The sequence below is a fragment of the Sus scrofa genome, chromosome 13 (assembly GCF_000003025.6).
Source record: "Sus scrofa isolate TJ Tabasco breed Duroc chromosome 13, Sscrofa11.1, whole genome shotgun sequence".
Lineage (NCBI taxonomy): Eukaryota > Metazoa > Chordata > Mammalia > Artiodactyla > Suidae > Sus > Sus scrofa.
In genome coordinates this window covers 60392769-60416349 of record NC_010455.5, presented here as the reverse complement: position 1 = coordinate 60416349, position 23581 = coordinate 60392769, and the positions used below count along the sequence as shown (strand labels likewise).

The window sequence follows — 23581 nt, the reverse complement described above, 5'->3', positions numbered from 1 at the left end:
CCTCTTTCCCAACTCATTTTCAGAAGGTATTTTCAAAGGCAATGTCATTTTTGGAATTAAGAAAAAATCACACATTTATTTTAACGAGACAATGCTAATTAAATCTTTGCATGCTAGTTACTTAGGATTTGAATTTTGCAATTTAATGGCAAATCTCTTTAAAGCACTGTGTTAAAAAGTGCATAAACCAAGCATGATGGAGGATAATGTGAGAAATATATGTGTGACTGGGTCACTTTGCTATACAGTAGAAAACTGACAGAACACTGTAAACCAACTATAATATAAAAAATAAAAATCATTGTATATATAAAAAAGTGCATATACCTCTCTACACTGAGAGGCTGGGCAACCAAAGCATTTCCATTACTCTTTGTCTCGGAAAGAAGTGTTCCAAATGAGTTACATCCTTCACTAAACAAAGGAACAAAAAATATAGCAAGGAATGGGCATTTACCAACACATTTACATAGTTATTTTAGTTACTTTGGGTGCAAAGATGTGAACAATACACAAATGGAATTAAATCGTTAGCCCAAGAAAGATACAGGAAGCATCTTTTACAAATAATGACATATTTTCTAGCCTTGTAGACACTTCCAAACTTTACATCTAATGTTTGTTATGGGGCTGTTTTGGCTGTGTAGTAGTCATAATAATAGTAGCGGTCACTACTTAACTAATAGCAGTGAGCGCTTACATGGCCTCAGACACTGCACAAAGTACTTGACACAAGTTATTTCATTTAATGAGGTGGGAACAATTAATTTTCCTATTTTTATGGATGATGAAATGGAGACTCAGAAAAATGAAATAAGCTGGCCAAGATCATGGAGCCAACAGAATGGTGGGGGTTCTATGTGAGTCTGGGCATCTGAGGCCAGAGCCCAAATCCTGTTCCTCTTCTATCCCAACCTGTCTGGGCAGGGAAAGTCCTTACTAATATTTTAATCTGCCAGGACTAAAGCAAGTTTCAGGGGGTGGAGACCTTGTTTCTGTCTTATTCATAATGACGCTGGCCTGGCATCTACAAAGTGGGCACTCCATAAATAAATAAAACAACTGACTGAATCAATTAAAGTGTGCTTTCCAGTTAACCTGAATATGGCAACAATTTTAAGCTTGCAAATGTTCACAGTCCTACTGGCTCTCTTTGACTTTTGGGCTGATACAAACTCTATGCTTTTAAAAGGGTTTATTTTATTTTTAAAAAAAGAAGAAGAAAAAAAAAGGATATGCCGTTTAGTACCTATCTGCTCCCCATTCATCTTAATGCTTGTGATTTAGGAAAATCCTACTCTTTGGATCATCTTTTTCTTTAGATTCTGATGAAATCAGAATTCAGCCTAAATGCAAAAGAGGTCTAATAAACTGATGCCTAATTTAATTAGATAAATTTAATTAAACAAGTACTCACTGGGTGTGTTTACTGTGTCAAAGGGCCAGAAAGACAAGACTCTGCCCTTAAAGAATTTATAGTCCTGTGGGGAGAGAATCAGACAAATACACAAGTGACTCTGTAAAATAAGATACATGTCAAAAAGGAGGAGGGAGTGAGTAGATTTATGGATCCTCAGCAAGGAGAGGTGAGAGCTGCCAGTCTGTCACAGCTCTATCAGTGCTAACCAATACAACCCTCTGATGATGGAAGTGTTCTGTACTGGCACTTCCTAATAGGGTGGCTACTGAGTAGCCACTGAGCACTTGAAATGTGGCTTGTGTGAAGAAGAAATTAAATTTAAAAATTTTATTTCAACTTCTTTCAGTTACATGTAAATATCCAGATGTGGCCAGCAGTTACCATATTAGGCAACAGTACCCTAGATATACACACTTGGTGTTTAACCCAGGAATCTTTTTAAGAATGCAGATTCTTGTGCCTTATGGAGATTTCGATGAAGTAGGTCTGAGAGAGGGTCTGGGTGATTAAGGCTCTAATGCAGACCACGTTTAAATACTCCAGCCTTAGTCCATCCTGGCTCGGCTCTGCTGTATTACCACTCATGGGTTCAAAGGGTCTGGCAAGTATGTTGGCCTGGGCCTGATAACTGCAGACACGTGGCTTGACTTGGCTTTGCTCTAAACCACTCTATCTCCACCCACTCATCCAACTGCTTTTAGAGGTGACCCAAACTCAAAGCTAATATATAATTGAGTGTAACGTTGTGTTTTATTCCTCTTGGTAAGTACTGTGCCTAACACAGTGCCTGCCCTTTGAATATTACATAAATGTTTGCTGAAACAACCAAGAAATATAACAAAATACATTTTCAACAGTCTTCCACTTAGGGAGACTACCACCCCAGAAAACAAAGTACAACTGGAACAAGGGTATGGATAATGTAGCACAAAAAGTAAACACAGGAGAGCCAGTTCACTCTTAAAAAAGGTGTATCATTTGATTCTAGAAGGAAATTCACAGAGAGACAATTCTTTCGTCCAGAATCTCGGGATAAGGCCAACAAAAATCTTCATCACCAACAAAAATCTACATTCAGACCAAGCATCAGAGTGCACCATTGTCCTCCTTACCATCATTGGAAATAGCAGTTGACAGAGAACATTTTGTGTAGAAAATAACCTAAACAAAAAATGTATACCTCTGTAGGAAATGCGATAGTTCTTTCCTAAAGACAAGGCAGAGTGTGTGAAACTTTTTAGAAATTGCGAATTTTTGATGGCAGTTGCCACACACTGTCTAACGGAGTGCTGAACACTGAGTGGGCGCCAAAAAAGACTGCTAAATGAAGAAGCACCTATTTTGTGTTTTAGGCATTTTAGTTGGCTCCCATCAAAAACATTTCTCATTTCTGGATCATACCTTTGGGCAAGATAACTGTAGAAGATATGAGGTAACATAAACTTTAATGATTTTAAAGGGTAGTAATTCTAAAAACCAGAAGGCAGGAGTTCCCGCTATGGCACAATGGGATGGGCAGAGTCTCTGGAGCACTGGGAAGCAGATCCCATCTGGCCAGGCACAGTGGGTTAAGGATCCAGCATTGCTCCAGCTCCAGTGTAGGTCACAACTCCCACTCAGATCTGATTCCTGGCCCAGGAACTCCACATGCAGAAGCAGGGGTGGAGGGGCAAAAAGAAAAAAAAAAAAAAGAAGGCAAATTCATATTACGATGAGAAAGGTGGAAATGGTTTTTGAGAACTCAGGAAATTATCTATTTCCCACTAGAAGAAAGGGGGTAGGAAAACATATCAAATGAGGGTAGGAAAACATGTCAAATGAGACGGCAGTTCTTCAGAAGATGAGAAGGCACTCAGGCTTTGGAGCCAACAGATTGAATGAAAATTTGGCTCTACACGCACATATGTCACTTTTCTTCTAGTCTCTGGGTCTTCGAGAACAGTATAAGCATCCTTTCTTCATGAATTCTGTCCTTCTCAAAAAGATAGGTTGAAGTCCTCATCCCTAGGACCTCAGAAAGTGACATTTTTGGAAATAAGGTTGTTGTTTGAGATGTAATTAGTTAAGATGAGGTCATATGGAGCAGGGACTGGCCCCTAACCCAACATGATTGGTGTTGTTATAAGAAGGAAGATGCTGTGAATATATAGAGAGAATGCCATGTGTCAGTGAAGTTAGAGATTAGAGTCTTGCAGTTGCCAAGCAAGGAACACCAGTTTGCTAGCAAACCTCCAGATGCTCAGAAGGGGTAAGGAAATATTCCTCCACAAGTTTTCAGAGGGATCATGACCCTGCTGATATCTCAATACCTTTATTTCAGGTATCAAGATATTGACACCTGTTATTTAAGCTACCCAGTTTTGGTACTTTATTATGGCAGTCCTGAAAAAAATACAGTGCTGTATGTGTATTAACTACTTTGCTATTTTTATATGAATGCTCATTTTATTTAATATTTAAGGTGACAGTTCTCCTCACCCTCCTCCCCACAACATACCTGCAGCACATAACTGATGATGAAAGGAGGTTGTTTTCGACCATTGCCTATATATCTTACAGAGGGGGATACCCATTCTTAATTTTAAAAGCTGTGGTAAAGTTGATGATCTTTACACTTCTTCTCTAGGACTTAGCAGGCAAACTAATGCTTATTCATGAACTATCTCAGCTCTGCCAAAATAATTTTTCCTCTAATATTTTGAAAGTCATATACCAGGTAGAGTTTGAAGAATTCTTGAACCTACGGTCTTTCAAACCCTTTTAAAACTTGTGGAGTCTAAGACAAGCAAAAGAGGCTGAACCAAGAAAAAAAATTTTTTTTTTTCTGTTTCTTGCAGGAACAAGAAAGTTTTGTTTTTTTTTTTTCTTTCTAAGAAATGAGCTATTTGTATAACTGGAATCATAAAGTAGCAATTTAACATTATTGAACTAAGAAACTGACAGAAGGCTAAACAGAACAAAACATGAACTAACAATTGGGCTATTTTTATTGCTCCTTTTTAGTACCAGCAAGTGCAATGATAAAAACTACCATGAAATCAATTAATTTTAGTCTTTTTTACAAATTACTTTAAAAAATAATCTCTTCCCATAATATGAAATAATTCCTTTGTAATTATCAACATGATTAAATGTTAAAGAAATACAAAATCTTTAGTTTGGCAGCCTTAATATGCCTAGAAGGCTCAGATTCATTACTTCTTTTTAAGTACTTCATAGTATATTGCTTAGTATTTTCAGTGTACATGTAGATTTTAGCATACCGTGTTAATAAATTTTGCATAAAGAGCCAGTTGCTATAATGGCTCTTCATTATACATTCAAAACTACAGATATACCAATGAAAAAAAATAGACTCATCATAGTTGGTACTGAAAGTGCCAGTATGTAGGCTGCTAATACCAACACTGTAGATTTTCGGATGCCAGCCAAATCAAGAAACTCCATTAGACCATATCAGATTTTCTTTTGCTCCCAGAATGAATATGAGAGTTTGTAATAGTGAAAATAATTTCTTATCAAAAAAGGTAAACATTTTCACGTGCTTCAGAATATTGCATTTTTCTTTGCTCAAAGGTAGTCCTATACCATCCTTCTTTTATATATATATATATCTAGTAGTAATCTTTATTAGCTAACATATGTTCTCACAGTTTTTATTTAAAAAAATGAAAGCATCCAGGGTCTTTAAGATAGGAAGCTACACTTTTAGCTCTGATCTAGGTGTTATTTCTCTAGAGTCTGACTGCTTAGATTTTGCCAATTAGAAGACTAAGTGCTGTTTAAACTTTAGATGAGAAAATGTCGAAAACATATCCCTTCCACATTAAAATGTCCCTTTAAAAACTGCAAAGCAATATATACAAAAGTGTATGTATCTTCAGCATAAAATTTCTGCAATTCAAGGTAAAGATTGCAGTGTTCTGGTGAGTGACAGTATTTGCCCTTCAAATTGATGGATCTTAAGCACACCGTATCTCTACAGAATGCCATATTTTTTAAAGAAGCAAAATAAAGCCATCTGTCCCTGAACTCTTAAACATGTTAAGTTCTTTTTCTAAACTATTTTTATGACTGTCTAATAAGGACTCAAAAAACTTAATTTTATTCAAGAGAGGGGGAAAGGATGAATACAGTAAGAAGTTTGCCTGCCTGTTCAGACCTTCCCTCTGAAGGCTTGGGGGCACAGTGGCTCTCCAAGGAAGAATGTCAAGATGGCCAATAGCCAGGGATGGGGAGCCAGATATAGAGCAAGAGGGGCAGCACTATGGAAAGTACTTTAGCTGCATTCTCACAGCATGAGATGGAATTATTCTCATTTTATAAATGACCTTAGGGCTCAGAGATTAAGTGACTTGCCAGAATTCCCACAGCCACTTGGTGAAAGATTTGATATTAAAACCAAGTTTGTTACATTCTGAAGTCAGTACCCTTTCTGTGAATGCACCCACCTCAGTAATCTTATTGGACCTTTAGTAAACATTGTGAATGCAATGCAGAGTTACTGCAGGTACACATAAGAAAACTAACTTGTAAAGTAAAGCTCTGGTTAACCAGAAGATTAGCCTCAGGGAATTTTTTAATTTAAAGGTTTCCTAGGAAGCTTTTAGTTTTAATCTTTAGAACCCACTTTCTTACCTTTGATACAGATAGTTAATTTTTTTTTTGTTTTTTTTTAAAGATGTATTTTCTCTAAGGCCCTGATAATGAACTCACGTTGGAATTTTTTTTAATCTAAAGCCTTGGTTATTAACTTATTTTCTTCCAATTTCCCATTTTCTCTTAAAAGTGGACTCCAGAGGAAAAATATTCCAGTTAATTAGGATTTCTGGTAATCAGGTTTTTAAATTGTTTTGGTAAATTAAAATTAAGTGAAAGCTATCTCTCCAAATTTGAAATAGTTTCTTATTATAGATTCTCTTTGATGTCAATGTGTTCACCTATGTTAGTATGCATTTGAAACTAATGGTCCAATACGAAAGTGCTCAGATCATCTATGACCAGGACTCCATAAATCCACGGGAGCACATTAGTGGGATGGTCGTTAATTAGACAGTTTAGGCTTTGTGTAATCAGTGGTGCAAAGGAACAGCTGAGAACATTAAAATGTCAGCAGGTATTATAAATCATAATGCATTCTATAGTCTCTCATAATGTGTCTTATTAAATTAAAGTTAAAAAGAATAGTTTGAGCTAAATTTCTATATTGCCATTTGGAACCATTAAAATCTAACATAGCCCAATGCTATTATAAGATCATCTTTATTACTTTAAGACCTCTTAGTTGTCTAATGGAAACTGTAGTTACTTTTTGAACTTTAAGTATAGGAGTCATTTTTATTGAAGCAAAATTAAAGTTATGTTAGAAAGTTGACTAATGGTTATTTCTTGATAAAATACATTTTAGAATAAATTGCAGTGCAGTCTTATCTATCGAGGACTAACATGCACCTTAAAGCTTTTTGTAGAGTTTTAGGTTTAGCCATTTAAACTGTGGAATGTGGAGTTCCCATTGTGATGCAGTGGCATCAAATCTGACTAGGAACCATGAGGCTGCAGGTTTGATCCCTGGCCTTGCTCAGTGGGTTAAGGATCTGGCATTGCTGTGGCTGTGGTATAGGCTGGCAGTTGTAGCTCCGATTGGACCCCTAGCCTGGGAACCTCCATATGCCATAGGTGCAGCCCTAAAATGTGAAAAAATAAAAATAAAAAATAAAAAAATTAACTGTGGAATGTTCAACTGGTTCTAATAGTGATGGCATATATTACACCGATTTATTATTACTTCAAAATATATTTAAATGAGGATAATGAAAACAATTTGAACACAAGACCAGAAAAATGAGAATTATTTTCTTAGAAAATTAATCAACTTTAAGCTTCGGTAGCTTGGAATGAAATATGGACTGGTACCTTATTTATGCTTCAGGATTTTTATTTTTTTTACACCTGCAGCATATGGAAGTTCCACAGCCATAGCAACACTGGATCCAAGCTACATCTGCAACCTACACCACAGGTTGCAGCAATGCAGGATCCTCAACGCATTGAGGTGAGTGTCCAGGGATCAAATCCACATCGTCATGGACACCATGTCAGGGTCTTATCTACTGAGCCATGGTGGGAACTCCTGCTTAAGTACTTTCAAGTCTCAAAAATCTAACAAGTACACCTTTTGGCACTCATGATAAAATTGCGTTTTCACAAATGTTTTCATCAACATGTGGCTGGAAATTAGGATACTGTACCCTTCAAAGAAATGATAGAAATGAATTAGAATGGTTGATTGGTTAGATTTTCTGTGTAAGCCCAGGGTTGCAGGGTGGAGGGTGGGAGAGGACAACTGTATGCAAAGAAGTAGTGTCCTGAGCCAGTCGTGAGCCATTTCTTTTCAAATCCAAGTTTAGAGACATCATGTTGTTACCTTGAAATTGGTCATGGTGAGTATATTTACACCACAGAAATTGGCAAACACTACAAATCAGGCTTATCTTTTTGGAGAGCTGACTTTTAAATATTTACCAGCACACCACTGGTGTAAAGGCACTGAAGTAGGAGAGCTGGAATAGGTTCATGGAATTAGAACTATTTCATTATAAATGATATTCAACATGTGGTAAAATAGGAATGGAGATCAAGACAGAAAAGAAAGATGGTGCCTAGCTATGGAGGGCTTTTAATGCTTCACTAAAAAGTATTCTCTCAATTTATTATCCTTCTCAGAGACCTAGCAGAAAACAGAAGGTACATTCAAAAGGAAGTGAATAAGGCAAATTTGAAAAAAGTGACTATTTACAAGGCAAAGACAAGATTAAGGTGAACTCATAAAGGATGGCTAAACACCCCTGAGTTAGCACTGTAGGGAGCAGAAGCCAACAAGAAGCCAGATGGCAAAATATCCACTAAGACAGTCTATACAAATCTGATTCCCAGAGTACAAAGCAAATTTGAGAAGGGTAGGTAGGTTCTGGAGGAGTATGGAGAATATCCAGCATAGGCTCACTATCAGTGGGGACCAATAAGTGTCTTTGCAGGGAGCTATAGGATCATTTCTGTAATTCAGAAAGACTGATCCACCAGCTGTGTGTAAAACAGGAAAGGAGACACAAAAGATACAGGGAAACCCACTAAGAAACACTTTTGGTAAGCTAAATAAGAGGGCATGAGAACTGGAATTGGGATTGTGGTGATAGGAACAGAGAAGGACCATATTTAGGAGGCATTAGAGAACTACAAGTAGAGAAATATCTATCAGATATTGCAGTTGACAGATGTGGAGAAAGGAGAGTGAAGAGTTAAAAATAATGACAAAGTATTTAGCCTGGATGACTTTGAGATCATGGCTGCCCAAACAAGGTACGGCATGCAAGAGCTTATTTTAAGAATGGGATGAGTTTGCATTTGTGTGATTAGGAAGAGAGAGGTTGGGATACTTCTCCCCCTGGTTCCCTCCCTGCTGGGCCAGTCTGTAGTGACTCTGTTCCTCTGCAGAACACCATGGTGTCCTCGTGCACAGCTGGAGCTCATTTTGGATCCAAACCATGGCCTCCTCTTGACCCTTCCATGATGTTGTGGTTTTTTGGGGGTGAAACTATCCAACAGGCATTTGAAAATATAGGACTAGAGTTTGGGAATGAAGTTATGGTCAGAGAGAAATTTGAATGGTTTCCTCATAAAGATCTAGTATAGAAGACTTAAGATCTCAAGGCACATGGAGAAGAAAGCTGAATAGTAATAAAAGGGTTCAGGGAAGCCACAGATGTATTGCCATAAAGCATAGTACAAATACAAAGGAAAATGGCATCTTACTAAAAAACAAGTGACTCTTTGTACACCACTCCTTTAGTAACTATTTGGTGATAGTGTCTAAATTAAGTTATATGTCAGTACAAAGATGGAGCTAAAGCAGATTATTACAGGGGCAGCATGCTGACACAGTGTTTAAATGATCTCTGTTATGAACCATAATACTCAAGACTAGGCAGAAAAGTAGATCTCTTCACAGAGGACAAATCAATAACAACTAGGTTTTATGGTCATTAGCACCATAAATGAAATTACTTACCATCTAAAGCTCTTGGAGAATCTTATACACTCAACATCAGTCACCTCTTTCAAGTTAACCAGCTGTGGCTAAGTGCAATTTACATAATGGAGATCAGGAACAAGAATAATATTCCATACATGGAGCATTTGCATACCAAGCAAGAGAGATATTCTTTTTTAAAGATATCCCTAAACTAGTATTTTTTTTTCTTTCTTTAGGGCCACACCCATAGCATATGGAGGTTCCCAGGTTAGAGGTCGAATTGGGGCTGCAGCTGCCAGCCAACACCACAGCCACAGTAACATAGGATCTGAGTCCCATCTGTGACCTACACCACAGCTTACAGCAATGCCAGATACTTAACCCACTGAGTGAGGCCAGGGATAGAACCATGGATACTAGTCAGATTCGTTTCCTCTGCGCCACAACCAGAACTCCCTAAACTAGTATTTTTCAGTTTACATCTGTGGGCAACACTGTCTATATGGTCAGTAAGCCAGTGTCTTAATCAGGGTTCATCCACAATAAAAGGAAATGTATTAATAGGGAGTGGGGAAGGCAATGGAAAGCAGCAAATAAAAGAAGGCATATTAGCTAAAAGTTAAACAACATGCCCAAGACCATACAGAAATGAAGGAGAGATTTTCTCCTGCTGCTCCCCTTTGCTCTTAGATCTTGGCATGTCAGTCAAAATATGCCAGGCATTGACATGCCACTCAACCAGCCCAGGGCCCTAAACGCTTGCTCCTGCTTTTCATCCTTCCAGGATTTCAAGCTTCCTGTTGTCTTCCTCTTTCCATAACTAGATTCAACACATCCCATGCCCTCTACACATTATGCAAACTCTCCCTTTGCAGAACTTCATAATATTGTCTTGTCTGAATTCCAGTATATTTAGAGGAAGGGGGAATGGAAGGTCTGAGATTAATGGCCCCCCCTTTTGTTCTCTTCTAAGCCTTACTGGTCTTCTCTCTGTTCCTCAAACCCATCAAGCTCCTTCCAACCTCCAAGTTTTAGCTCGCAAAGCTCTCCTCTGTACCTTTGTAACTTTTGCTTACCCTTGAGATTTCAGTTAAGGAGGTCTTTGCTTAGAAGCCTCCATATAATGTTCTATTGGCCTTGTGAACTTCTCTTTCATTGGACTTTAACACAGCTGCACTTTTACATTTCCTTATGTGATAGTTGGATTAATACTTTTATCCCACAACAGAAGGCACATGGGAAGGGACAACAGTTCATCCTGTTTTGCTCATCATTGTATCCCCAGCTCACAGAAAAAGATCTGCACAGAGGTGGTGCTGTCAATATTTGCCAAGTGACTGAAGTCAATGATTGTCATGTTCTGAGCACTACAGCCAAAGCTTTCCCACATATCCTCATAGCAACCCCATGGGATCATATCATTCCTCCATTCTATAGATGAGCGAGCTTAGGGGTCAAATAAATTAAGTCTTTTAACCAAGATCACACAGCTAGTATGTGATAGAGTTGAAAGTCAAACCCAGAACTGTCTCATCTGATCCCCTCTTTTTTCTGCTGGCTGTGGAACTTCCACAGATGATCACTTAATTATTTTGTCTTGTCTCTATTCATTCTATCTCCCCAATGAGTCTTGAAGCTTATTTGGGATGGAAATAACACCTTGTACATTTTTTAATCCCCCTCCCACATCCTGCTAATAGCACTTGATATTCTACATGCATTTAATAAATACTTTTTGATTAATAACACCTCCTTGGCATTAATAACATAAAACATACCCAAATGAGTTCATCTTTCTATAATCACCTCTCTAAAATAGTAATGCACTAACATCTCTGAGTATATTTCAGGTTTAACAGCTACTAATTTCTACCAAACTATTTAGAAAATAATTTTTAAAAAATTATGTTGAAGAAACAACATGGCAAAATGAAATAGATGTATGATATGGAAATCCCTTGCTTCTTTCATTCACTGAACATTTGTGTGTTTTCCATGTGCCATGTGTTCTTCTAGGTGCCAGAGACTTGAGGCTGAGTAAAGCCATAGTCTTTCTCTTAAGGAGCTGTTTGGTGGAGGAGGTGGTATTACAGAGATGTAAATAAGTAATCCTAAATTAAGATAACATTTCTATGCCTGAAGTGAGGACACAGAGATGTGAGAAAACCAAAGACTGTGTGACTAACTCAACCTGGAAGAAAATGAGAGTTGAAAGCACCTGATCCTATCAATAACTGGCTGTAAAACATTGGACGAATTCTTCATCTCAGGTTTTTTCCTCATCTTTAAACTGGGCATAATACTTACCTCCCAGAGTTGCTATACCCTCCTCTCAGTACACTTAGAAAATGCTATTTATTGGCTAGAGTAACCAGAGGTGACTAGCTGAGTGGTAATAGCTGTCCCCAACTGCTAAAAGTATCAGTATATCCAACTACATATAAATGTACCCACCATTCAATTGGGAAGCTCTAATTAGGAGGATTTAAACAGGCAGTGAATATAAAGTTCTCTATAAATGATTATTATTTCCAGCACCCCTGAAATTTAAAGAAAATGAGGCACTTAATAGTATGCTAACCCTTCCCATCAAGTGTAAAGGTAGAAACTGCTAGCTGAAACAGGGTAGAGGTTATAGCAGATAAGTCCTAGCAACTTCTTCTTCCTGTGTCAGCCCACCAAGGGTCTCCTGAATATGGCTTGCCTGGTACCTCCTCTTGCTTTGTAACTGACCCTACTCCCAGGAGGAATCTTGGTTATACTTAATCATTGAGTTCTTATCTGGTCCCAACCAGGAACTTTGTAGTTGATCGAGAAACAAGATGATAAAAGTTATGAAGATGGTGACACTAAGAATCAACAATAATAATACTAGCAACATGATTTATTGAGCATTTACAAGATGCTAGCCATTGTTCTAAAAGAGTTTTATATGCCACAACAACTTTGCCATCTAACAGTGGATCCCAGAGAGTTGAAGCTTTTGGATCTGTTAGTTCTAACAGTGTCTGGAATCCAGCTCCTCTCTGGGGAACAATAGTTCCAAACTCTGAACCTGTTCTCTCTGGTTAGAAAATGTGATTCTATGAATCAAAATTTAGGGACCTTATAATACTTTAAGAGAGAGAAACGAACAAGTGGATACAGAACAGAATCTAGCAAAAAAAAGACTCTAATGTATTCATCTTTGGCAGTTTTTTCATAGCACATCCGCTGGTGCATCCACTGGCTCAAGATTTCTTGGATGCCTGGACAAACATAAAGCTCTTTTGGAGTCCATTACAAAAGGTGACAACCATGTGAATTACTGATTTCTCAAACTTCTAGTTGGAATCTTCTTGTCTCTTAAAATACCACCACTTGTCTCCCAATGAGCATCTAGACACGATAGCAGCCAGAAATGCCAGATTTCCTCATAATAATACCACTTCTACCCATTGCTACTATTTACTCCTTCATCCAGGAACAGTGCAAAGGGCCTTAGGTACATGATCTCACTGAATGAGTCCAATGATTCTATAAGGCAAGTTCTGTTATCATCCCCATTTCACATATGAGGATACCGAAGCTCACTGAAATCATTCCAGGCCACAGAGCCAGAATGCGGTTTTAAACCACTTCTTCCCAACTCTGAGACCTGCCCAATTATCCACTCTTTGCCCTGCCTTGGGCTGTGTTTCCCATAACACTGTGGCAGGGACTCACATTGTTCTGATACATCATTGTATGCCAGAAGGATCTCCTTGAACAAAACAATCTATAGCAGCAAATCTCAAGTAGTTTCTAATATTGCTAGCAGTTTTAAGCTCTTTTAAAAATTACTCAGTACTTTTCATAATATTCAGCAATCTACTTACCTCTGCAAATTATCAGTATCTTTTCCACGATTAATAATTTTATTTCTTTTTTCTGTGTAACAGAAAGATGCTTTTCAATTTTTAGGAATCTTCTAAAATTAGACTATGATAGAACTCAATAAGTCATGTGATGGTAATGGTTAGGAGAATGCAATCCTTAAGTATTCATTTTCATCCATTTACAATTATGTACCTTAAATACATTTTTAAAATATACTATTAATAACTCCAATATAATTTTAGAGGATCATTTATTGATGATTGGTTAAATAAAAATACCAAGCTACATTTCAAAATTTAAAGTACTGAAAAACATCATTTTATATAAAGCTTACTTTAATAATGGAATTACAGAATTTTTAGAGCCAGATGGACTATGAAAGTTAGCCTAGTCCAATCCTTTTGTTTTATAGCTGCAATTAAAGAGAAAGAAACATAGCCAAGTACTTTAATGGTGCAGGTTCAGAGTCAGACCCAAGTTCACATCCCTGATCTGCTGCTTACCAGTTCTGAGACTTCATTTGTCATCCACAGTCACAGAGCCAGTTCTTGAAAATCCCCAGCTTAGAAAGTAGGACTGCTGTAAACTAATAATTCAAATAAAGGACTCTCTCCTCTAAAACAGATGTATATTCTATTCATTCATTGGACAAATATTTATTGAGTATGCATTAATTCTTGGCCTTGGGCAAGTTACTTAATTGCTTTGTGCCTTAGTTTCCTGAGCTGTAAAGTGGGTATCTACATTACAGAGTTGTTGCAAGGATTAAGTGAATGAATGCAGATAAAGTGTGAGAAATATTTCCTGGCACATTGGAAAGGCATAATAATATTGATTAGCCTGATCTTTCTTCTCCTGCTTCCACATTCTGTATTAGGTAAAATGGTGGGCCCTTAGGATAAAATTTGGGAGTCCTATGTAGTATTTTCTTCCTAAAAACTAAAACATCTTATTTGCAGGGAGCAAATCTCTTACTCCATTGCTTAATCCTAAGGGTAAAGCCATTTGGAAACTTCTTCCTAGGGTTCTATTTTGACAGTGTTATCCTTCATGCATGAAGAGAAAATTTTCCCACCAATATTTGCCCACATAATTTGTGCTTTGCCTTCAGATGGCTCTGAAAAGACTCAAGTTTTTCACCTAGGCTCCCAGGTGAGAAATATGAGTTTATAAGTATGTGCAAAAGTTGGCTGGGATTCCAGAAACAGACTATCCCCATAGGACACAGCATAGCTAACTGGTCCTTTGGGGGGTTAAACCTGACGTGTAGTTTTCCTTGAAAAGAACCATAATCAGCTGGAAGAACAAGCGGAGAAATCCAGTTAATTGACATTCCAGCGTCTTCAGAAGTTCTATCATGGTTGGATGAGTTAATATAGATTCCATTAGTGTCTTGGAAACTCTCAGGTCATGGCTGAAGTCCTACATAACTCTCACTCATGATCTTGGAAATCACAGAATTATGAAGATGAAAAGAACTTGAGCAGTCAGGCAGCTACTCAGTCTTTCTTCTCCTAAGAAAACATTACACCATCCCAGAGAAGTGAGAAGTAGTTACCTCTTTAAGACCTTGGGAGAAAGCTCTCTCCAAAACTTATTTTTAATGTGCCAGTCTTATGATTAAAAACAAAATCATAAACTTCTCAGTATGGAATCTAATGTCTTCCCTGTGTATGTGTGTGTGTATGTGTGTGTTATGTATACACACACAACATTTTCTTGGAGGAAAGATAAAATACCCCTGTTAAAGAAAAAAGCAAAAATCAAACAAAGCCAGAAAGCCATGCCATTACTGCATCTCTTTTCTAGGCAGAATATCTTCAAATCTGTCCACACATTCTGGGCTATCTCATTTTCTTACCCTAGCATCAATCTCCTATGAACCTTTCTTCCCAGCATGTCATAGGTGTTTTTTTAAGCTTCTGAGGTCAACTTAAAGTAAAATATTAGAGAGAAAGTCTGATTAGTCCTTAGGTGTCTGGGAAATTCTGCTTAAATTTCTCTGCATGATACATTTTAATTGATGTATCCCAGATCCTTGGTCTCTCTGGTAACCCAAGAGCAAAAATGCTGAGTCACTGTCATACTATTACCTGTTCTGACTCCGTGGTCCAGGGAGGAACCTTAGTGTGAATGGGGAAGGCACAGGTCTAAGAGAGGCAGGGAGGTTTGTCTTATCCCAGTTCCATGTTCCCCCTAGATGAATGATCTTAGACAAATTGAACTTGCATTAGGAAGAAGAGCCTTGCAACCCCTCTTATTTTATAGCTAAACCTTTAAGTAATAAGTGAAGTATTAAGTGACTTGTCTAAAGTCACACTGAATCTCTCCATAGCTCCAATTCCTTAGTTATTGAAAAAAGAAAGAAGGAATGATAAAACTTGGTGTCTCAGAATGTTGCAGGTCAAGTGAGATACATATTTAAGGACTCTGCAAAACATAAGGTTCTAAAACATGAGGCATTATTCACTCAGCCATATCTTCTCTTTATGTAGCTGGTACAGCCCTATGTTTCTTGCCGCTGTCACTGACATTCGTTCTGTTTCCAGTCTCCTCTCCTGACCATGCAAGACACTGAATTCTGACTGAGCCCTACAAGGAATTACAACTGCATCCCCTATGAAGCTCCTACTTCTGTACAGATCCTGTAGCTCACTTTTCCACCATTGTAGCATGCTATATTGCATTTGCCAGTCTCCTTGTTATAACCTTTACTAAATCTAAACCCACCGAGGGCAGAGCCGTGCCCACCAGAGCAGGATTCCTCAACTCTCAGCATGACTGACAGATACTTTTCTGTTGCAGAGGGGTTGTCTGTGCATTTTAGGATGTGTAACATCATCTCTGGCTTCTAGCCAGTAACAGCCCCCTCCCCTAGTTATGATAATAACTGACAGAAATGTCTCCAAATATTGCCAAGTGTCCCCTGGCAGGCAAAATCAGCCCCAGCTGAAAACTTCTGTGCTAGATCTAGCTAAGTGCCTTTTTGCAGTGGGTACTCAATAAATAGTTGCAGAAGAATACATGACTGCTGGCAACAAAACGTTTATGATGGATTTAGTATACAAGCTGCAGAAAGATCAAACTAATTTCTTTTGGTTTTAGTACCTCTTACAATGCCCGGCACACCGCTGGTCCTCAGTATGTATTTAGTGAGTGAACAAGTGTTCTCTAGTCCTAAGCAGCTTCCTACATCCCAGGTAAAATTCTTTCCCTCAAAAGAGGTGATGGGGAATTAAAATGCTAGGGGGAGAAAAATTTGGAAAGAAAAAAACAATATCTTAGCTGTGGGATTAGGAACCAGAAAAATCACCTTGCTGTCTCCCCCAAACCTTTAGCTTTGCATTTAATCCTGACATATAAGGCAGAAATCAAATTCTTTGCAGTGATAATAGTAGAAATATCTACCAGTGTTCCTGGATCCTTTAGAACACAACTTGGATAGGGATGCAAAGGACCAGGAGGGATGCAGGACATCAGAAGGTCACGCATTCAGTCATTAGTGTCAGAGCTGGGAAATGAGCCTGTGCCTTCCTGACTCCCTGTACAGTACTTGATTACAGTGATTATTATGGATGCAAATTAAGACTTATTACTATTGTGAAATAACAATGCAGGTTAATGATATTCTTTATTGCCATGCTAACATTTTTTCTAGAGGGGAAAATTGTAGGCACGAAACCAATTAAGAAACCTTTCTTTCTTTGTAAAGCTTTTTTGGTTTTCCTAAATGAAGATTCTCTCTTTGTGCTTACTGCTTAATAATGCAAACTGATTTTTTGTCCCCTAGGTCTTACTGAAATGGATGCTAATACTTGTGCTGTCCATTTTTTCCTGTATGAATCAAAAATGACTATGCTAATACATTATCTTGCATTATCTCACAAAGGGCAGTCATGAATAGGAGGAGCAAATATTTTGAAATGAATACTTAATGGACATCCTCCTGTAGAGGTTAAGCATTGCTGTAAATGCCTCCCTTGGAAATCTTTGTTAGTCACAGGCTTGTGATTGCCTTTTTGTGGACACCACTGTAGGCTAGTTCTCTCATGATTGAAATGGTGACCCCCCAAATGACAACGGATTAATTTATTCACTCCTCAAACTTTACACAGTTGTCCTTTACTCCCAGGTCTACATGATATTTGCCACAAAAACCTTTCATGTAGAAGGATGTCATGTCACTTGTATATTGTTAATGTAACTATGGTAACCAAAAAATGCCACCAGTATATCTGTTTCATACACAAATGAGACAGCTGTGGAGTCCCCATGTCTGCCAGTGGTATAATAGATGTGAGCTCGGATGGCCTGGGTCAGAAAATTACAACTCATTTATATTAATCAGAGCTTTCAAATAACATTTAAACTCCTGAGCTCAGAAGAGTGTAAATGGAAGGCAATAAGCCACTGTGAAAGTGGTTTTCACTCTACAGTTTTTAAAGCTAAATGTTGGAAGTAAAGGCAGCAGCATCTTTGGAGGGCACCCTCAAGTCAGAGTTGATGGACCTCCAGTGCATATTAAGGCAAGTTTAAGCCTAGTTTCTTTGCATTTCAGGATAATTTTCAGGGTACTGAGTGTAATGGTTCCATTCAAGTTAAATATTTGTGTTAGTTGTGGTACTGGAGGCACAGCTGCCACAAACCTTTTAGCAATCTCACTGGTTAGGGTAGTTAGTCTTTCCAGCCCTATCTGTCCAACCCTGTCATGATACAAATGAGGAAACTGAGGGCTGGTAGGGTTAAGAAACTGGTCTAAGATCACCTAGTTATGACAAAATAGCTTAGGTACCAACTAAATAACTGATAAAACTGCTGATAATATCCTACCTTTGTTAGACCTTTTGAAAATATTCAAAAAGTTTAAAAAGTCTGCATATTGTTTATTTTGAAAATAATACTATAACTTAAAATGTCATACATTTTAATGATTGAATAATGTGCTTAACACTTCTATAGGATGGCCATAAATAATGGAAATACATACGATGTTATTTTATCATGTGCTGTGATTGCAATGTCAGTAAACCATTTATTATGCACTTGTCTATGTTTTGAGACTTGGATGCTCCATCTAGTTATGTATCAGTAAAGCAGATGAACAGTACTATGCTAAAACAAGAAAAATTTTAAAGAAAATTTCATTTAAGAAGACTTGTAGAATGAATGGTTCCTTTGGTCACTGAAGTATTGCATTTTACATAAAGGATTTAACTTTTGTCTCCATTCTCCACTTTGAACCAACACAAGAGAGAGAATACATGTTTCCCTGACTTCATCTATATAATTATAATTTCATCCTGAATAAAATATTAATCAAAGGTCTATTCATGAGTTAAACATACTTCCATTGTTCCCAGAAACCAAAATATGATTATGATTCTAAAATGGAATTTGTTTTATCTCCAAGTCTGCCTTAACCAAAAATAGATGTTCAGCATAATGATTTTGAGAAATTAAATATGATATTTGAGTAACCTTACATTAGTGCTCAAGTGAATCAAAGAACTATTATTGTGTAGCTTAAAAATAAATTATAAGAAAGCATTATGAAAGTCTAGTAAAAATGACACACTGGTACTATAATTTATCATATTTTATGTGTGGTTTATGGCTTATTTATGGTGGCATAAAAAGCCCACCATTAGGATTATTTATAGTCACACCCAACTGGCTTGGGAAGTAGCAAGATAATTTTTTAGAGGCAAATTTTCTTTAGTATCTACTCGGTATGTTCCCATAAGTGTCACTGCTTTAGAATATGTGATAACTGTTCTAACAATTCAGGTCAAGAAGCTGGCCCTCGTAGGGTTTAACCAGAGAGAAATCAATGGTTGAGTTTTCCCTTGCTTTTTGGGAATTTCAGATACTGACCAGAACTTCCTTTGTTAATGTTCACAACCAGAGACTGCAGTTGGATCTGGTCTAAGATTTTATTTAGCAGTGTGATCCTTTTCTAGTAATAAGTACTTTATTACCTTTATGGACCAAGGAATGAGCCCTAATATTCCCTTTCATTAGACTTGCAGAACTAAGATTTCACATCGGCAGGATAACAACCAAAGATAAGTCCTCACAAATGTGAGGCTTTGGTCATTTTAAAGTTACTAGTTTGTTCAAAAAAATACCTAGGTGATAACTTTACAATAAAATGGCTTATTGCCTAGTTTAGAAATGTCAACTACATTTTATGGTTAGCTCTCAAGTCCATAATAAAGACAGAATCCCAGGCTTAAGTCATATAAGGGTTTATTATAATGATTTGTTACTTTCTGACTTCTGGATCGCTCTCAGACAGAAAATGTAATCTTGGCTATAACATTTTCTTACTTAAATTTGACTCAATTCATTTTCCCCTCCTGGGAAAATACTGCCTATGTGTAAAAAGTCACTGAACCAGCAAAAAATAACTTAGGGAAACATGTAAATTGCAGACTAACATCTGTTACCCATCCCCCAACTCCTGACACTGAGCCTCAAAACAATGTTGTCTTTTTTCCTTTTTTTTTTTTTTTTGTATTTTAATGTCCCTTTCAGTTCATATATAGAATACAGGGGCAAACACTGTTCAGTGAATAGGTTCTTTTTCCCCTCAGCTATGTTTGAGGCTGACAAAAGAAGAGGCCACTGAGCTGGCTTGTCAGTAGGTATAATCTCTGTGACTCACGTGCAGCCTACACTGCCCGCCTTTTGTTTGGTGGTTGAACAACGCCAGGAGGTGAGCAGTGCAGTGATCTATTAGCTACTCTTAGACAAGGCAGAAATTTCTCTGTGTTAGGGTGGCTTGCATGCCTGCCTCTCTATTCACTGTTATGTCCTGTGACATGAAAACTCCCAGGTGACTAGGAAGGTGACGGTTCCATTACCTGCAGTTCTACAAGTTTGGTGCCTGTCACTAAAGTGATTTTGACTGAACTATGGACATTCTATTGAGATCTTCCTGTCTGGCATCTACAACTATCTTCCCCTAAATTGTATCTCTCTGAGGATGGACAGCCAAGTGTGAGTAGAAGATGGGATTACTGAAAGAAAAAGAACAGAAACTCTAAATAGAAGTTGAGGAGTCAATTCAGAAATTACTTCAAACCACCAGAAGTGGAATTAAGTTACCGTCTGCTTCAGATAAACATTTTCCTTACTAGCTCAGAACATCCAGCTTGAATATTGCACAAAAACACACAGCCAGGTAAAGAGCAAGCAGTACTTGGAGCTTTCAATACAATAGCACTCAGAAAATTTGGCTCTTGAATAAAGGTGTCAGCAAGCCTTGGAATTCCCAAACAGAAAAACTCACTGTGCCTTTATTTCATTTTCTTAAGGTCTATTGTTAACTAAGGACTCCTTGTGTTTTCAAATTCCTTCATGTGAATGGATGAGGCCAGACATCTGCCAGGATTTGCTCACATTTGCATGCAAATCAGAGACTTAGGGACACATGGCCCCAGAGCCAACAACACTACTTTTACTCTAGACTTATAAGGATCAGAGTACCTTCCTGAACTTTCTACTCCTACAGTCCTATCTCTTAGAAATAAAGTAATAAGTATATTTGAGTAATTTAATTTCTTTAGACCATCGCGGCAAAGCAAATTACAATACAAAACAAAATACTGTCTATCAAAAAAACAAAAAACAAAAAACAAAAACAAATCTTACAAACAAAAGCTATACCTGTTCCTCACTTAAGTCCACTTTTCCTTTATTATCTGGGTCTGGGAATGAAAATGCTAATGCTAACAGTGGTATAAGATTTAGAGAGGGGTCTATTTTCTTGGACTCTTGGCCTTTGCTTGTGTGGGTCTAATGTCTCAAAACCGTTCACATCCTGGTCATTCATTCATTCATTCATTCAGTACCAGGCACTGTTCTTGGGCCTTTGGCTACAGCGGTGAACAAAGCAGGGCAGGTCCCCCTCTCCCAGAGCAGGTACCACTGCCAAAACTCCCAGGGCTCCATGCTCGCTCTCTCTCACAGTCCTGGGACGGGTTTTCCCACCAGTCCCTTGAGTGCAGCGCCCCTCCAGCTACTTGATCTTTCCACCCTACCTGGGCCTGCCAGGCAGGGACTCCTCTTCATGGAGGCAGTCGCAGCAGGGCCCCGGGAAGGCTGCTGCCCACACCTCTCTCCACGCAGCACAAGGCACACGCTGGCAAACTTTCCTCGCTTTCGACCGACCCCGGCCTCTGGGAAGCCAGCAACCGGCTTCTTGCCTGGAACAGACCGAGTCTTCCCTCACAATCCAGCATCCCTGGCAAACCTCCCGAGGATGCCACCCCTTCTAAGCTCAAAACGTGTAGGGTTAGGTCTTTCCCCCACTTATGCCATGCGATAGTTGAGCAGATTCTTCCGAATGTTCTGACTTCAATACACTCAATGCTTTGTCAATTACAGCCCTTGCCCTTTTCTTCACCGGTAAGGCCACCGCCTTCCTCCCTCTTTTCTCTTTCCACGGCCTGCCACCTTCTTTCCCTGTCTCTTAGTCCTCTTTCCAACTCCCCAGGGCCCCCCTTCTGCGCTTTTTCTCAGTCTTCGGCTGCATTTCCCACTTCACCTACCAGCAGCACTCCTTCCTCCAGATACCTCGGCATCACCCTTCCCCGCGCTGGTCCCTGACATCTAGCGGGATCTCCTCCTGTCACTGCTTTTTGCCTTTTTCAGTCCGGCCTGTCTTCCGAACTACCGTTCTTCTCGACTCCCGTGATTTTTTTTCCCCCCGCGTAAGGAGGGTACTAGATTCCGGGTTTCCCGACTTCATCTTTTTCCCGGCTCCTTGAACCGCGCCCCCGGTACCCCTTCGGCCCGCGATCTTGTCCCACGATTCCGCAGACCCTTCTCCAGCCCACCACGCCGCCAAGTTTGCCTCTACTTCTCGCTGCCGCCCACATCTCCCGCCGCCGCCCGGCTGGGCGAGCGCACTTACCCCGAGGCCCGGCTGGCGGGGGTGTCGGGGTGCGCACGGACCAGGCACCGGCGGCGGCAGCAGGAGGAAGAGGAGGAGGAGGAGGACCTGCTGAGCGGCGCCTCCCTTCCAACCCACAGGCACTGGCTCCTTGGGGGGCTCCCGGCAGAGCACCAAGATGAGAGGCGAAACAGAGACACGAGCAACAGCTGCTGCGCGGGCCCGTAGTCAAACCCACTCACGGGGGCCAGGCAGAGGGAGGCAGGATTGGGGAAAAGGGTAGAAGTGGGGTGCAGAGGGCGGGGCAGCGAGCGTCCAGGTCAGGAGGAAGGCGTTCGGGGCTCCTAGGGATTGCCACCGCGCGGATGCCGCTGCCCGGGCTGAGGCCGCCGGCCCCTCTCCCCGTCCGGAGGGCGCTGCAGGCGCGGGCGCACGGGCCTCGCCTAGCTCCCCGGCTAGCTGCCGGCGCCCTCGGTGCGCCCCGCTTTGTGCTCCCCGCAGCCGGCGTGCACCTGGTGTAAGCAAAAGCGGTCAGCTGATGGGCTGCGCGCCGATTGGCTGCTCCGCGATCTCCTCCCCTCCCTCCCGACCCCCTTCCAGGCCTCCCTCTCTCGTCCTCCCGCCCCCCACACCCGCCCCTGGCTCAGTCCCTTGCTGGGGCACCATCTGTAGCCTGCCCAACAAAGGCGTACCGCCGCGGGTCTCCGGTGGCCTGGCCGCCCTGTGTCGCCGCCGCGGCCGCTGCAGGGAGTAGCGGGCCGCCGCTTTTTGTCTGGGGACGACAGGCTGCGGCTGGGTTAGGGAGGCAAAACACATTGCCGTATTTTAGCAAAAGACATAAGAAAAAAAAAAAAAAAAAAAAAAAAAAAAAGGCCTATGCTAGCGGGCCAGCTAGGCACAATGGGGCCGGACCTCTGTGCAACCTAGAACTTGGACTCAGGGATTGAGAAGCAGACAAAATTCAACCCGAGAGAGAGCCAAATCTCAGTATGAAAATTGGCCGTCGTCTTAAAATGAATGGCGATTCTTTGGGCTGTGTGTACATGCCTGGGTGTACACACGCAGAACTGGTCTGTGCCCTTGCCGCGGGAAGAGAGTATTTAGACACTTAAGTGAGAAGTCGCTGAGAAGCCGCTTCCGATTTAGGGAGGCTTTCAGAAGACGTTTCTGAAACTTTGTAATTACAGCTTTCTGATTTGTTAGGTATGAAAGTTGCGTTCCTATATCTGGGGGACTGAGAATGCAATCTGTTTGAAGTGAGGGGTGTCAGAGTGCAAGGTGGAAAGGGGTTTTTGGAAAATGCACATAACTCTGAGTTTCAGCTTACAAGTGGCCAGGTTGGAGCCACGCTCCAGAGAAGTCCTTGGTACTTGTT

The 23581-nt window shown here is 39.9% G+C and overlaps 1 protein-coding gene across 3 annotated transcripts in view; it reads right to left on the bottom strand.

Annotated features, from left to right (window-relative positions):
* LRRN1 (leucine rich repeat neuronal 1) overlaps positions 1-22728 on the bottom strand; it is a 42455-nt gene extending 19727 nt beyond the window's left edge. The window contains exons 1-2 of one of the 3 annotated variants that reach the window (XM_005657078.3): positions 22228-22728; positions 21353-21517 (exon numbers count right to left, since the gene is read on the bottom strand). The gene's annotated coding sequence lies outside the window, so the exon portion shown is untranslated. Of the gene's footprint in view, positions 1-21352; positions 21518-21862; positions 22186-22227 lie in introns of those variants that run through there. The other 2 variants (XM_013990103.2, XM_003358504.4) reach the window with 2 other exon arrangements.